Source organism: Oncorhynchus kisutch, unplaced genomic scaffold, assembly GCF_002021735.2.
Source record: "Oncorhynchus kisutch isolate 150728-3 unplaced genomic scaffold, Okis_V2 scaffold3051, whole genome shotgun sequence".
NCBI classification, from domain to species: Eukaryota; Metazoa; Chordata; class Actinopteri; order Salmoniformes; family Salmonidae; genus Oncorhynchus; species Oncorhynchus kisutch.
Genome location: NW_022264996.1, coordinates 323,088 through 337,621, shown reverse-complemented (window position 1 = coordinate 337,621; position 14,534 = coordinate 323,088). Strand labels below are relative to the sequence as shown.

Here is a 14,534-nt window from a genome sequence, read left to right as displayed (position 1 = left end):
GAGGGCAGCAGAGGGAGGGAGGGAGAGAGAGAGGGCAGCAGAGGGAGGGAGGGAGAGAGAGAGGGCAGCAGAGGGAGGGAGGAGAGAGAGAGGGCAGCAGAGGGAGGGAGAGAGAGAGCAGAGGAGGGAGGGGAGGGAGGGAGAGGAGAGCAGCAGAGGGAGGGATGGAGAGAGAGCAGCAGAGGGAGGGAGGGAGGGAGAGAGAGAGCAGCAGAGGGAGGGAGGGAGGGAGGGAGAGAGAGCAGCAGAGGGAGGGAGGGAGAGAGAGCAGCAGAGGGAGGGAGGGAGGAGAGAGAGCAGCAGAGGGAGGGAGGGAGAGAGAGCAGCAGAGGGAGAGAGAGCAGCAGAGGGAGGAGGGAGAGAGAGCAGCGGAGGGAGGGAGGGCACCAGAGAGAGCAGCGGAGGGAGGGCACCAGGAGAGAGGGAGAGAGAGAGAGCAGCAGAGGGAGGGAGAGGAGAGAGAGCAGCAGAGGGAGGGAGAGAGCGAGAGCAGCAGAGGGAGGGAGAGCGAGAGCAGCAGAGGGAGGGAGAGCGAGAGCAGCAGAGGGAGGGAGAGCGAGAAGGCAGAGGGAGGGAGAGAGAGCGGGAGGAGAGAGAGGAGAGCAGCGGAGGGAGGGAGAGAGGGCAGCGGAGGGAGGGAGAGAGGGCAGCAGAGGGAGGGAGAGAGAGAGGCAGCAGAGGAGGGAAGAGAGGGCAGCAGAGGGAGGGAGAGAGAGGGCAGCAGAGGGAGGGAGAGAGAGGGCAGCAGAGGGAGGGAGAGAGAGGGCAGCAGAGGGAGGAGAGAGAGAGCAGCAGAGGGAGGGAGAGAGAGAGCAGCAGAGGGAGGGAGAGAGAGAGAGCAGCAGAGGGAGGGGAGAGAGAGAGGCAGCAGGAGGGAGGAGAGAGAGAGCAGCAGAGGGAGGGAGAGAGAGAGCAGCAGAGGGAGGGAGAGAGAGAGCAGCAGAGGGAGGGAGAGAGAGAGCAGCAGAGGGAGAGAGCAGCAGAGGGAGAGAGAGAGAGAAGCAGCAGAGGGAGAGAGAGAGAGAGCAGCAGAGGGAGGGAGGGAGAGAGAGAGCAGCAGAGGGAGGGAGGGAGAGAGAGAGCAGCAGAGGGAGGGAGGGAGAGAGAGAGCAGCAGAGGGAGGGAGGGAGAGAGAGAGCAGCAGAGGGAGGGAGAGAGAGAGAGAGCAGCAGAGGGAGGGAGAGAGAGAGAGAGCAGGGGAGGGAGAGAGAGAGAGAGCAGCAGAGGGAGGAGGGAGAGAGAGAGCAGCAGAGGAGGGAGAGAGAGAGAGCCAGCAGAGGGAGGGAGAGAGAGAGAGAGCAGCAGAGGGAGGGAGAGGGGGCAGCAGAGGGAGGGAGGGAGGGAGAGAGGGCTGCAGAGGGAGGGAGGGAGGGAGGGAGGGAGAGGGCAGCAGAGGGAGGGAGAGAGAGAGGGCAGCAGAGGGAGGGAGAGAGAGAGGGCAGCAGAGGGAGGGAGAGAGAGAGAGCAGCAGAGGGAGAGAGAGAGAGAGAGCAGCAGAGGGAGAGAGAGAGAGAGAGCAGCAGAGGGAGAGAGAGAGAGAGAGAGAGAGAGCAGCAGAGAGAGAGAGAGAGAGCAGCAGAGAGAGAGAGAGCAGCAGAGAGAGAGAGAGCAGCAGAGGGAGAGAGGAGAGAGAGAGCAGCAGAGGGAGAGAGAGAGAGAGAGCAGCAGAGGGAGAGAGAGAGAGCAGCAGAGAGAGAGGGAGGGAGGGAGAGAGAGAGAGAGAAGCAGAGGGAGGGAGGGAGAGAGAGAGAGAGAAGCAGAGGGAGGGAGGGAGAGAGAGAGAGAGAAGCAGAGGGAGGGAGGGAGAGAGAGAGAGAGAAGCAGAGAGAGGGAAGCAGAGGGAGGGGAGAGAGAGAGAAGCGGAGGGAGAGAGCAGAGGGAGATCCCTGCTCTGGTTTTCCTCCGGTGAGTCTGACCAGAGAGGAGGGGGACACACCGTCTTACACCTGACGGTGGAACTCCATTCACACTGCATCTGTCTCGTGCACAAATTCATGTTCTTATGACCAGAGAAAGTGAAAGATTCCTTGATATTAAAATAGACGAGCTGCTAATAATAATAAGAAGGAAGGGCTGTCGATACACACGGCTACTCATTCAGTTCAGCTGCAGGGAGAGTGGATGTCTGGAGAAGAGCTTTTATGTTCTGTAATACTGTTGAATATAAACTTCAACATGAACTCATAAGAACAGCAGCTCTTTGCCAGTCTTTTTTATGGTCATGGTTTTAAATGGTATGAAATCTCACGTAGGCTAGTATCAAACGTTGCTGTGGAAGTTGTCGGCATGGGGATTTTTGAGCTATCCGATTGGCCAGTGCAGCGGGCCCACTTGATTTAGCCACAGATCTCCCAGTCCGCCAGGTAGGACGAGTTTGTGTTTTTAGACAAATGAAATGGTTGAACATGGGAACACTTGACCTATCAGGGCTTCAGAATCAAGTGCACCCACCGCCAACAGGGCTTCTGAATCAAGTGCACCCACCGCCAACAGGGCTTCTGAATCAAGTGCACCCACCGCCAACAGGGCTTCTGAATCAAGTACACCCACCGCCAACAGGGCTTCTGAATCAAGTACATCCACCGCCAACAGGGCTTCTGAATGGAGTGCACCCACCGCCAACAGGGCTTCTGAATCTAGTGTACCCACCGCCAACAGGGCTTCTGAATCAAGTGCACCCACTGCCAACAGGGCTTCTGAATCAAGTGCACCCACTGCCAACAGGGCTTCTGAATCAAGTGCACCCACCGCCAACAGGGCTTCTGAATCAAGTGCACCCACCGCCAACAGGGCTTCTGAATCAAGTGCACCCACCGCCAACAGGGCTTCTGAATCAAGTGCACCCACCGCCAACAGGGCTTCTGAATCTAGTGCGCCCCTCACCGCCAACAGGGCTTCTGAATCTAGTGCGCCCCCACCGCCAACAGGGCTTCTGAATCGAGTGCGCCTACCGCCAACAGGGCTTCTGAATCGAGTGCGCCTACCGCCAACAGGGCTTCTGAATCAAGTGCGCCCACCGCCAACAGGGCTTCTGAATCAAGTGCACCCACCGCCAACATGGCTTCTGAATCAAGTGCACCTACCGCCAACAGGGCTTCTGAATCAAGTGCACCTACCGCCAACAGGGCTTCTGAATCAAGTGCACCTACCGCCAACAGGGCTTCTGAATCAAGTGCACCTACCGCCAACAGGGCTTCTGAATCAAGTGCACCTACCGCCAACAGGGCTTCTGAATCAAGTGCACCTACCTCCAACAGGGCTTCTGAATCAAGTGCACCCACCGCCAATAGGGCTTCTGAATCAAGTGCACCTACTGCCAATAGGGCTTCTGAATCAAGTGCACCCACCGCCAATAGGGCTTCTGAATCAAGTGCACCCACCGCCAATAGGGCTTCTGAATCAAGTGCACCCCCACCGCCATCAGGGCTTCTGAATCAAGTGCACCCCCACCGCCATCAGGGCTTCTGAATCAAGTGCACCTACCGCCAACAGGGCTTCTGAATCAAGTGCACCTACCGCCAACAGGGCTTCTGAATCAAGTGCACCCCCACCGCCAACAGGGCTTCTGAATCAAGTGCACCCACCGCCATCAGGGCTTCTGAATCAAGTGCACCTACCGCCAACAGGGCTTCTGAATCAAGTGCACCCCCACCGCCATCAGGGCTTCTGAATCAAGTGCACCCCCACCGCCATCAGGGCTTCTGAATCAAGTGCACCCCCACCGCCATCAGGGCTTCTGAATCAAGTGCACCCCCACCGCCATCAGGGCTTCTGAATCAAGTGCACCCCCACCGCCATCAGGGCTTCTGAATCAAGTGCACCCCCACCGCCATCAGGGCTTCTGAATCAAGTGCACCCCCACCGCCATCAGGGCTTCTGAATCAAGTGCACCCCCACCGCCATCAGGGCTTCTGAATCAAGTGCACCCCCACCGCCAACAGGGCTTCTGAATCAAGTGCACCCCCACCGCCATCAGGGCTTCTGAATCAAGTGCACCCCCACCACCAACAGGGCTTCTGAATCAAGTGCACCCCCACCGCCATCAGGGCTTCTGAATCAAGTGCACCCCCACCGCCATCAGGGCTTCTGAATCAAGTGCACCCCCACCGCCATCAGGGCTTCTGAATCAAGTGCACCCCCACCGCCATCAGGGCTTCTGAATCAAGTGCACCCACCGCCATCAGGGCTTCTGAATCAAGTGCACCCACCGCCATCAGGGCTTCTGAATCAAGTGCACCCCCACCACCATCAGGGCTTCTGAATCAAGTGCACCCCCACCACCATCAGGGCTTCTGAATCAAGTGCACCCCCACCGCCATCAGGGCTTCTGAATCAAGTGCACCCCCACCGCCATCAGGGCTTCTGAATCAAGTGCACCCCCACCGCCATCAGGGCTTCTGAATCAAGTGCACCCCCACCGCCATCAGGGCTTCTGAATCAAGTGCACCCCCACCGCCATCAGGGCTTCTGAATCAAGTGCACCCCCACCGCCATCAGGGCTTCTGAATCAAGTGCACCCACCGCCATCAGGGCTTCTGAATCAAGTGCACCTACCGCCAACAGGGCTTCTGAATCAAGTGCACCCACCGCCATCAGGGCTTCTGAATCAAGTGCACCCACCGCCATCAGGGCTTCTGAATCAAGTGCACCCCCACCGCCATCAGGGCTTCTGAATCAAGTGCACCCCCACCGCCATCAGGGCTTCTGAATCAAGTGCACCCCCACCGCCATCAGGGCTTCTGAATCAAGTGCACCCCCACCACCATCAGGGCTTCTGAATCAAGTGCACCCCCACCACCATCAGGGCTTCTGAATCAAGTGCACCCACCGCCAACAGGGCAACACCAATAATAATGTAAATGTAGCTCATGGCTTCATCGTTGTCTTTTGTCCAGAAATGTTTGGTGATCGACTAGGAATGCCTTGTGGATGGCGATCGACCAGTTGGTGACCTGTGTCCTAAATGCTTTCCTCCTTTCCTCCCCTCTACAGGTGACTAACAGCATGTTTAGTGCTACCAGAAAGAGGTTTGTAGAAGGGGTGGAGAGTGACTACCCCGATGACACAGTGTATTATGGCCAGACATCCATGTTCCCTCATCCATCAGACAAAGACGTAAGTGATGCTACCAGCATGTTACAACCTTTGACCCCCTATTATGAGGTGACTGATTCGTCAGTTGTCACTTAGTCAGTAAAACCCGTAGAGGTTGAATCCAGACTCCTTGGCTCTCTGTGGTCTGGATTCATGTGGGGCTGAACGGCTTCTCCAGCTCTTCAGGTTTGGGCTTTGTTGCAGTGATCTAAGCTCATGTTTCTGTTGCTATGACATTATTTTCAAAGCTGATCTTTTGGCGTTTCTGCTTTTCCTCAGTAACTGTGCGGTTAAATGTGTGTCTGGTCGGGTGGTTAATAGGGAAGTGGACACGACTCATTCACTCTTAGTTAGAGTGAATAGAGAGGAGTCACATGGTGACATTACTACATCCAGATATGGAACATCCTAACAGTGGTCTCTACGAGATGAACTCATCTGAATCCTGGGCCTGCTATGTGCCTGATCATGTGAGACCAGGTTAGATTTAAGCCTTCTGTCTAGACAGGATGACATCTAACCTGGTCTATCTAGACAGGATGACATCTAACCTGGCCTATCTAGACAGGATGACATCTAGACAGGATGACATCTAGACAGGATGACATCTAGACAGGATGACATCTAGACAGGATGACATCTAGACAGGATGACATCTAGACAGGATGACATCTAGACAGGATGACATCTAGACAGGATGACATCTAGACAGGGTGACATCTAGACAGGGTGACATCTAGACAGGGTGACATCTAACCTGGCCTATCTAGACAGGATATCCATAGAGAAGAGCAGAACAAGGCATAACCCAGGTCTCAGAGTTCAATAGAGCCTTCACTCTGCCTGTGTTCCAAATGGAATATAATCAGGTATGTGTCCCAAATGGACCCCTATTCCCTATGTAGTGCACTACCCTGTGGGCCCTGGTCAAAAAGTAGGGTGTTTATATAGTAAATAGATTGCCTTTTCAGAAGCTGCCCAGGACGAACCATGTTGGTTAGTTGACACTTGTGTGGGAAGGAACAATGGACCTACAGTGTTCTCTGGGACCAGAGACAGGGCAGACAGCCAGGGACATAACCCTCAGTTAACAAGCATCTCTGTGTGTTGTGATCATCTCCGAGGTTCCCTTCATAATGATCCAGCCTGTTAGTCAGACAGACAAACATACAGGAGTCAGGAGAAGGCTCAGGAAATATGCTGAGTCTCTTTGTCAAGTCTTTACCCCCAGTTCCTCCGGTCCTCTCTCCTGGCTAAGTTATGGAGAGCCTCAGATCTTCTCCTCCAGTGCTGTTTGATAAGTAGCGAGAAGATGTTTTTTGAGAAAGATCCTTGAGTCTGAGCACCTGTCATCATGTTCCCAGTCCCACAACAACAGACGTTGTTGTCAGTTGTGCCCACTGCTCCAAGGCTACGTTCCCTCCCTGAGAAGAACCGACTGGACCCAACTCTGTGGGAGGCAGACTGACTGGACCCAACTCTGTGGGAGGCAGACTGACTGGACCCAACTCTGTGGGAGGCAGACTGACTGGACCCAACTCTGTGGGAGGCAGACTGACTGGACCCAACTCTGTGGGAGGCAGACTGACTGGACCCAACTCTGTGGGAGGCAGACTGACTGGACCCAACTCTGTGGGAGGCAGACTGACTGGACCCAACTCTGTGGGAGGCAGACTGACTGGACCCAACTCTGTGGGAGGCAGACTGACTGGACCCAACTCTGTGGGAGGCAGACTGACTGGACCCAACTCTGTGGGAGGCAGACTGACTGGACCCAACTCTGTGGGAGGCAGACTGACTGGACCCAACTCTGTGGGAGGCAGACTGACTGGACCCAACTCTGTGGGAGGCAGACTGACTGGACCCAACTCTGTGGGAGGCAGACTGACTGGACCCAACTCTGTGGGAGGCAGACTGACTGGAGCCCAACTCTGTGGGAGGCAGACTGACTGGAGCCCAACTCTGTGGGAGGCAGACTGACTGGAGCCCAACTCTGTGGGAGGCAGACTGACTGGAGCCCAACTCTGTGGGAGGCAGACTGACTGGAGCCCAACTCTGTGGGAGGCAGACTGACTGGAGCCCAACTCTGTGGGAGGCAGACTGACTGGAGCCCAACTCTGGGAGGCAGAGGAATGCCTTTCTACTCTAACCTCAGAGCAAGGCCCCTACGCAGGACACGCTGCGCAGGACCACGCTGCGGGTGAGGGGACAATTGTGACAGCGGCCAAGCATGAACCCAACTACTGATGGTGTGGGCATTTTGGTTTGTGTTGAGTCCCCATGCTTTACCATAGACACCATAATAATGGTGTCTAACAGCCATTTAAGGGCTTCTCATATCAGCCACACTACCTGCTCTGAGGGAATTCTGCTGGTTTAAGGCTCACCGCTCTCTTCAAAACGGGTATCTCAGCTCTCTCAGCTCATCGGTCAGAGAAGAGGTATTAAACCCCTAGAGAGAGATCATCTGTCCTGAAACCAGACCTGTCTGATAACAGCTCTACTGAACCTAGAGAGAGAGCATCTGTCCTGAAACCAGACCTGTCTGATAACAGCTCTACTGAACCTAGAGACGGATCATCTGTCCTGAAACCAGACCTGTCTGATAACAGCTCTACTGAACCTAGAGAGAGAGCATCTGTCCTGAAACCTGTCTGATAACAGCTCTACTGACTGGTGCTTCTCTATTGGATAGTTTAGACTCCCACTTTAAAGAACTTCTAACCAGCTCCTGCTAAGCAGACACATCTGATGGGCATCTAAACTCTGTACAAGGAGCTTCTTAGCAGAGCAGTAGAGAAACTGGGAAGGGACTCTGACATCTAAAGGGTTATTTTATGGCCAGCTAAACTGGACTCTGCTAGTGGGTGTGATGATAAATATGTGTTATAACCTCAACGCTGTGATCACCTCTCATTATATGAGTGCTGAGGACATCATCATGTAATATACCGTTTAGCAGACAGCTTTGTGTCAGTCATGCCTGCATACATGTTAACCTAATGGTGGCCTAAAGATGTGCAGCTCAGCTTGGACTAGGTTCTGTCCCTTCATACCAGTACAGTGAGTAGGACACTTTGGTAGAAAGGATAACGAGATGGTCTGAGCCCAACCTCAGAGCAGGTCCCAAGTCCTAAGTCCAGCCCAGAAACGTCCCTCGGGTCAGGGGTAACGAGCCGTGCTGATGGACTGTGACGCCAACCTGCTCTGGGTTCTATAGGTGGGACAGGATTCCGGAGAATTACCAGAGTTCTTGGGTTCAAGGAGCAGGTAGCAGGGCTCTGTTTAGTCCAGTCTGGAAGAATTCACACAACTTCTAGTCGTCTGCTGTGACATACTGCTTCTAGTCAGAGGATGGATTTGTCTCCCCTGTAAAATAGATGTATTATCTCAATAATATCCTCATCACACATTTGGTTTATATTTTTTTTACACGCTTGTGTTCTGTGCTAAAGATATTCTCTCACTGTGGGGTATAATTCACACCATTTGCATATTTCATGTGCTTAAGCAAATGACACCAGTTAATGCTGGTTCTGTTTCAGACCGTCATGTTTCTCAACATTGTTTTCCTTGTCCCCTTTTTAGACTGAAACAGAGAACTAAACACTGATCACATGATGAACTGACAGGCTTATCTCATTTAGACTGAACCAGAGAACTAAACACTGATCACATGATGCACTGACAGGCTTATCTCATTTAGACTGAACCAGAGAACTAAACACTGATCACATGATGAACTGACAGGCTTGTCTCATTTAGACTGAACCAGAGAACTAAACACTGATCACATGATGAACTGACAGGCTTGTCTCATTTAGACTGAACCAGAGAACTAAACACTGATCACATGATGAACTGACAGGCTTGTCTCATTTAGACTGAACCAGAGAACTAAACACTGATCACATGATGCACTGACAGGCTTGTTTCATTTAGACTGAACCAGAGAACTAAACACTGATCACATGATGAACTGACAGGCTTGTCTCATTTAGACTGAACCAGAGAACTAAACACTGATCACATGATGAACTGACAGGCTTGTCTCATTTAGACTGAACCAGAGAACTAAACACTGATCACATGATGAACTGACAGGCTTGTTTCATTTAGACTGAACCAGAGAACTAAACACTGATCACATGATGCACTGACAGGCTTGTCTCATTTAGACTGAACCAGAGAACTAAACACTGATCACATGATGAACTGACAGGCTTGTCTCATTTAGACTGAACCAGAGAACTAAACACTGATCACATGATGAACTGACAGGCTTGTCTCATTTAGACTGAACCAGAGAACTAAACACTGATCACATGATGAACTGACAGGCTTGTTTCATTTAGACTGAACCAGAGAACTAAACACTGATCACATGATGAACTGACAGGCTTGTTTCATTTAGACTGAACCAGAGAACTAAACACTGATCACATGATGCACTGACAGGCTTGTCTCATTTAGACTGAACCAGAGAACTAAACACTGATCACATGATGAACTGACAGGCTTGTCTCATTTAGACTGAACCAGAGAACTAAACACTGATCACATGATGAACTGACAGGCTTGTTTCATTTAGACTGAACCAGAGAACTAAACACTGATCACATGATGAACTGACAGGCTTGTTTCATTTAGACTGAACCAGAGAACTAAACACTGATCACATGATGAACTGACAGGCTTATCTCATTTAGACTGAACCAGAGAACTAAACACTGATCACATGATGAACTGACAGGCTTATCTCATTTAGACTGAACCAGAGAACTAAACACTGATCACATGATGCACTGACAGGCTTATCTCATTTAGACTGAACCAGAGAACTAAACACTGATCACATGATGAACTGACAGGCTTGTCTCATTTTTAGATTAAAAGGAACAACAAAATAAGTAGTGAAACAGTTTATGTAAAGCCCCATCATTTGGGAAACTAAACATTTCATCTTTGTCACTTTGATCTTTCTCTGATCCTAAAGTTGGTTGCTTTTCCTGATGACTGATGACAGCCAACCATATACACCTGTACCTGATGACAGCCAACCATATACACCTGTACCTGATGACAGCCAACCATATACACCTTTACCTGATGACAGCCAACCATATACACCTTTACCTGATGACAGCCAACCATATACACCTTTACCTGATGACTGATGACAACCAACCATATACACCTTTACCTGATGACAGCCAACTATATACACCTTTACTCGATGACAGCCAACCATATACACCTTTACCTGATGACAGCCAACCATATACACCTTTACCTGATGACAGCCAACCATATACACCTTTACCCGATGACAGCCAACCATATACATCTTTACCTGATGACAGCCAACCATATACACGTTTACCTGATGACAGCCAACCATATACACCTTTACCTGATGACAGCCAACCATATACACCTTTACCTGATGACAGCCAACCATATACACCTTTACCTGATGACAGCCAACCATATACACGTTTACCTGATGACAGCCAACCATATACACCTTTACCCGATGACAGCCAACCATATACACCTTTACCTGATGACAGCCAACCATATACACCTTTACCTGATGACAGCCAACCATATACACCTTTACCTGATGACAGCCAACCATATACACCTTTACCTGATGACAGTCAACCATATACACCTTTACCTGATGACAGCCAACCATATACACATTTACCTGATGACAGCCAACCATACACACCTTTACCTGATGACAGCTAACCATACACACCTTTACCTGATGACAGCTAACCATATACACCTTTACCTGATGACAGCTAACCATATACACCTTTACCCGATGACTGATGACAGCCAACCATATACACCTTTACCCGATGACTGACTGACAGCCAACCATATACACCTTTACCCGATGACTGATGACAGCCAACCATATACACCTTTACCCGATGACTGATGACAGCCAACCATATACACCTTTACCCGATGACTGATGACAGCCAACCATATACACCTTTACCCGATGACAGCCAACCATATACACCTTTACCTGATGACTGATGACAGCCAACCATATACACCTTTACCTGATGACAGCCAACCATATACATCTTTACCCGATGACTGATGACAGCCAACCATATACACCTTTACCTGATGACAGCCAACCGTATGCACCTTTACCTGATGACTGATGACAGCTAACCACATATACACCTTTACCTGATGACAGCCAACCATACACCTTTACCTGATGACAGCTAACCATACACACCTTTACCTGATGACAGCTAACCATATACACCTTTACCTGATGACAGCCAACCATATACACCTTTACCCGATGACAGCCAACCATATACACCTTTACCTGATGACTGATGACAGCCAACCATATACATCTTTACCCGATGACTGATGACAGCCAACCATATACACCTTTACCTGATGACAGCCAACCGTATGCACCTTTACCTGATGACTGATGACAGCCAACCATATACACCTTTACCTGATGACAGCCAACCATATACACCTTTACCTGATGACAGCCAACCATATACACATTTACCTGATGACTGATGACAGCCAACCATTATACACCTTTACCTGATGACAGCTAACCACATATACACCTTTACCTGATGACAGCTAACCACATATACACCTTTACCTGATGACAGCTAACCATATACACCTTTACCTGATGACAGCTAACCATATATACACCTTTACCTGATGACAGCCAACCATATACACCTTTACCTGATGACAGCCAACCATATATACACCTTTACCTGATGACAGCCAACCATATATACACCTTTACCTGATGACAGCCAACCATATATACACCTTTACCTGATGACAGCTAACCATATACACCTTTACCTGATGACAGCTAACCATATATACACCTTTACCTGATGACAGCTAACCATATACACCTTTACCTGATGACAGCTAACCATATATACACCTTTACCTGATGACAGCCAACCATATACACCTTTACCTGATGACAGCCAACCATATATACACCTTTACCTGATGACAGCCAACCATATATACACCTTTACCTGATGACAGCCAACCATATATACACCTTTACCTGATGACAGCTAACCATATACACCTTTACCTGATGACAGCTAACCATATACACCTTTACCTGATGACAGCTAACCATATATACACCTTTACCTGATGACAGCCAACCATATATACACCTTTACCTGATGACAGCCAACCATATACACCTTTACCTGGTGACAGCCAACCATATATACACCTTTACCTGATGACAGCCAACCATATATACACCTTTACCTGATGACAGCCAACCATATATACACCTTTACCTGATGACAGCCAACCATATATACACCTTTACCTGATGACAGCCAACCATATACACCTTTACCTGATGACAGCTAACCATGCCGTATACACTGAACAAAAATAAATGCAACATGAAACTATTTCCAAAATATTTCTGACGTCACAATTCATAATAAGGAAACCAGTCAATTGAAAATAAGTTCATCGGGTCCTAATCTATGGATTTCACATGACGGAGAATACAGATATTCATCTGGTCATAAATACCGTAAATAATAATTAGGGGCCTGGATCAGAGAAGCGGGTAGTATATCTGGTGTGACCAGCGTTTTCTCCATGCAGAGCAACACATCAGGCTGTTGATAGTGGCCTGTAGAATGTTGTCCCACTCCTCTTCAATGGCTGTGTGAAGTCGCTGGATATCGGCGGGAACTGGAACACGCTGTCGTACATGTCGATCCAGAGCATCCCAAACATGCTCAATGGGTCACATGTCTGAGTATGCAGGCCGTTTTCAGCTTCCAGGAATTGTGTACAGATCCTTGGGACATGGGGTCGTGCGTTATCATGCTGAAACATGAGGTGATTGAGGCGGATGAATGACACGACAATGGGCCTCAGGATCTCGTCACGGTATCTCTGTGCATTCAAATTGCCATCAATAAAATGCTATTGTGTTCATTGTCCTTACCTTATGCCTGCTCATACCTTAACCCCACCGCCACCATAGGGCACTCTGTTCACAATGTTGACATCAGCAAATCGCTCGCCCACATGACGCCACACATGCTGTCTTCCATCTAGTAGAGCCAATTGGCCTGGTCTGACTGAGTGTAGGTGACGTAGCCTGTACAAGAGCATCATAAGTGAGTCCTGCTTGTTTAACATTAGATTCCATTTTATCCCACAAAACAGATTACTTTCTTTGTAGTGAATGGAAAAGATCTTTTGACTTAAACCCCCCCCCCCCTACCAGTTTCCTTCTCTTGTAAGTGACCTGGAAGAGAAGTGAATGAATCTCCACTAACATGCATTTCCTGCTTCCTGTCTTCCAGATGCTGGCATCTCCATCCCCATCGTCGTCAGGTCAATTGTCGCAGCTTGGTGCCAGTTTATACGGGCCACAAAGTAAGCACTGCTGTCCCTACACCATCCATGCATGGCTTTGAACACCTCACCGCTGCCTAGCCTGCATTCTGTCACTGCTTAGCCTGCATTCTGTCACTGCTTAGCCTGCATTCTGTTACTGCTTAGCCTGCATTCTGTTACTGCTTAGCCTGCATTCTATCACTGCTCAGCCTGCATTCTGTTACTGCTTAGCCTGCATTCTGTTACTGCTCAGCCTGCATTCTGTTACTGCTCAGCCTGCATTCTGTTACTGCTCAGCCTGCATTCTATCACTGCTCAGCCTGCATTCTGTTACTGCTTAGCCTGCATTCTATCACTGCTCAGCCTGCATTCTGTTACTGCTTAGCCTGCATTCTGTTACTGCTCAGCCTGCATTCTGTTACTGCTCAGCCTGCATTCTGTTACTGCTCAGCCTGCATTCTATCACTGCTCAGCCTGCATTCTATCACTGCTTAGCCTGCATTCTATCACTGCTCAGCCTGCATTCTATCACTGCTCAGCCTGCATTCTATCACTGCTCAGCCTGCATTCTATCACTGCTTAGCCTGCATTCTATCACTGCTCAGCCTGCATTCTATCACTGCTTAGCCTGCATTCTATCACTGCTTAGCCTGCATTCTATCACTGCTTAGCCTGCATTCTATCACTGCTTAGCCTGCATTCTGTTACTGCTTAGCCTGCATTCTGTTACTGCTCAGCCTGCATTCTGTTACTGCTCAGCCTGCATTCTGTTACTGCTCAGCCTGCATTCTATCACTGCTCAGCCTGCATTCTATCACTGCTTAGCCTGCATTCTGTTACTGCTTAGCCTGCATTCTGTTACTGCTCAGCCTGCATTCTGTTACTGCTCAGCCTGCATTCTGTTACTGCTCAGCCTGCATTCTGTTACTGCTCAGCCTGCATTCTATCACTGCTCAGCCTGCATTCTATCACTGCTCAGCCTGCATTCTATCACTGCTTAGCCTGCATTC

General features: G+C 49.8%; 1 pseudogene; it reads left to right on the top strand.

The window, feature by feature from the left end:
* The window catches only part of LOC116371245 (CCR4-NOT transcription complex subunit 2-like), a 92,387-nt pseudogene that overhangs the window by 37,870 nt on the left and 39,983 nt on the right, over positions 1 to 14,534 (top strand).